The sequence below is a fragment of the Danio rerio genome, chromosome 13 (genome assembly GCF_049306965.1).
Source record: "Danio rerio strain Tuebingen ecotype United States chromosome 13, GRCz12tu, whole genome shotgun sequence".
NCBI lineage: Eukaryota > Metazoa > Chordata > Actinopteri > Cypriniformes > Danionidae > Danio > Danio rerio.
Genome location: NC_133188.1, coordinates 3,670,001 through 3,672,500, shown reverse-complemented (window position 1 = coordinate 3,672,500; position 2,500 = coordinate 3,670,001). Strand labels below are relative to the sequence as shown.

Here is a 2,500-nt window from a genome sequence, read left to right as displayed (position 1 = left end):
CAGAAGGGGGTCTCCAGCAATTAACATGATTCCCCTCTCCATCAGATGTCTGCTGGGAGATATGGAGCTGTTCTGACCTCAGCACAGATTACCGGCTCCCCAGAGACGCTCTACGTCAAGAAGTCTTTTATGAAAACTGAAAAATGTAATCTGCAGAGAAAGCTACAAGTCATTGCTAACAAAAGAGCCAGCAACATTACCTTAAAGGACCCGTGAAGTGCTTTGAAATTCGAATGGGTTTTTTTTTTTCGAGGTTTGACGTAATCTCAACTAAGTCATGATGAGAGGGCGGGACTACGAGTAGCTCCTCCCATTTAAAATGAACAGCCAATAGCGTTTTGTTTTTATCACTTCTCTGCCAGTGAGAGAGGTTGAGATCAAGCGCATCAAATGAGAAGCAAATGAAAAGTGTTTTAAAGGGGGCGGGGCATGTCAGATAGTAGAGAGCATCTGATTGGTCGGAAGATTAGATGAGAAACTAAAGTATGTGGTAATGTAAACAAATGTTGATCGATTTAGGCGGAGTGACAGATTGCAAGCTTTGGATGTTTATATCAGGTTTATATCTTCTAAATTAAATTTCAAATAGGGGCGGGGCTTCAAGTAGCTCCTCCCATCTTAAAAGAAAACAGCCAATAGTGTTTTGTTTTTTATAATTTCTCTGCCAGTTTAGCTCAAGCGCATCAAATGAAAAGCAAATGATAAGCGCTTTGAGGTGGGTGGGGCATGTCAGATACTAGAGAGCATCTGATTGGTCGGAAGATTTGATGAGAAACTAAAGTACGTGGTAATGTAAAAAAAGGTTGACTGATTTAGATGGAGTGACAAATTGCAAGCTTTGGATGTTTATATCAGATTTATATCTTCTAAATGTGAATTTTAAAGAGAGGGCGGGACTTCGTATAGCTCCTCCCATAAAAAAAACAGCCAATAGTGTTTAGTTTTTGTCACTTTTCCGCCAGATGAGCTCAAGCACATCAAAAAGATGCAAATGAGAAGTGCTTTAAAAGGGGCAGGGCATGTCAGACACTAGAGAGCATTTGATTGGGCAAAAGATTTTATAAGAAATCGAAGTATAAGATGGCGTCAAATTTTTTTACATATTTAGACAGCAGTGACAAAATGCAAGCTTTATATGTTTATATCAGGTTTATATCTCCTAAATGAAAAATTTGAATAGAGGGTGGGGCTTCAAATAGCTCCTCCCATCTGAAAAAAAAACATCAATAGTTTTTTTTAGCATTTCTCTGCCAATAGCTTAAGCGCATCAAATAAGATGCAAATGAGAAACGTTTTGAAAGGGGCAGGGCATCTCAGACACTAGAGAGGATTCGATTGGCCAAAATATTTTATGAGAAATCGAAGTATTAGATGGCGTCAAAAAAATTATCTATGTAGGCAGCAGTGACCAATTGCAAGCTTTGGATGTTTACATCAGGTTTATATCTTCTAAATTAAATTTTAAGTAGTGGCCGGGGCTTCAAGTAGCTCCTCCCATCTTAAAAAACAGCCAATAGTGTTTTGTTTTTATTATTTCTCAGAAAGTTGAGCTCAAGCACATCAAACAAGATGCAAATAAGAAGCGTTTTGAAAGGGGCGGTGCATGTCAGATACTAGAGAGCATTTGATTGGTAGAAAGATTTGATGACAAACTGAAGCTGAAGCTTTGTCACTGCTTTTGAATGCACAAATAGATATCCTTACAATTAACTGATACTAACATCTAAAAAAGGTTATTTTAACGTTACTTTAACCTCCAGTACACTCTAACTGTCTGACCAATATTATTGTCATTATTTTAGCATTCTGGTGACGCTAGTGGTGTAGAAATGACACACTTTACCTCAACCAAATAAAAAATCCTGTTAAAATAGGCCTATTCTTGTAGTTTTATCATAAAGCGAGTCTCCGGTCTCTCAGAATATAGAGAACTTCATTGACACTGAGAGCTGTTTGAGGACGTCTCATTTTATTGCTCATCCTCCACCTCCTAATGAACCCAAACTCACTAATAATGATCCAGGATGTCCTTCAGACCTGCAAGGGCAGCCAGAACCTTTTCACACACACACCATACATGCATACACACACACATAACGGCCTTTACTGCAGTGTTGGCGAACTCTCAGACATTTAAGAGCTAAATTACCCACAATGCTTTTACAGCTGCAGAAGGGAAGCATCATACCCGTGAAAGCCGGAGTGGTAATTGAATATGAAATGAAATTAGCTTTTTATAAAGTTCCAGCATTACGCACAGGATTCATATCAAATATTAATATTATCATCACTGCCGGCATGAAGAATGCAAACATTCCTGAGGAACAACCCTCCTGACTTTCAAACATCCTCTTCACATTTACTTCCTCAGTACATTTGTCTTGCTTTCAGTTACAGATATCTTAAGAGTTTTTAAGCAGGATACATTTGCTTTAGGAGCTAAATTACACACGGTATTAAGTCAGACATATTTTAAGGACTTTTAAAGACGATTTTTTTC

The 2,500-nt window shown here is 38.1% G+C and overlaps 1 protein-coding gene across 10 annotated transcripts in view; it reads right to left on the bottom strand.

Annotated features, from left to right (window-relative positions):
* qkib (QKI, KH domain containing, RNA binding b) overlaps positions 1 to 2,500 on the bottom strand; it is a 179,827-nt gene that overhangs the window by 118,254 nt on the left and 59,073 nt on the right. The window lies entirely within an intron of this gene.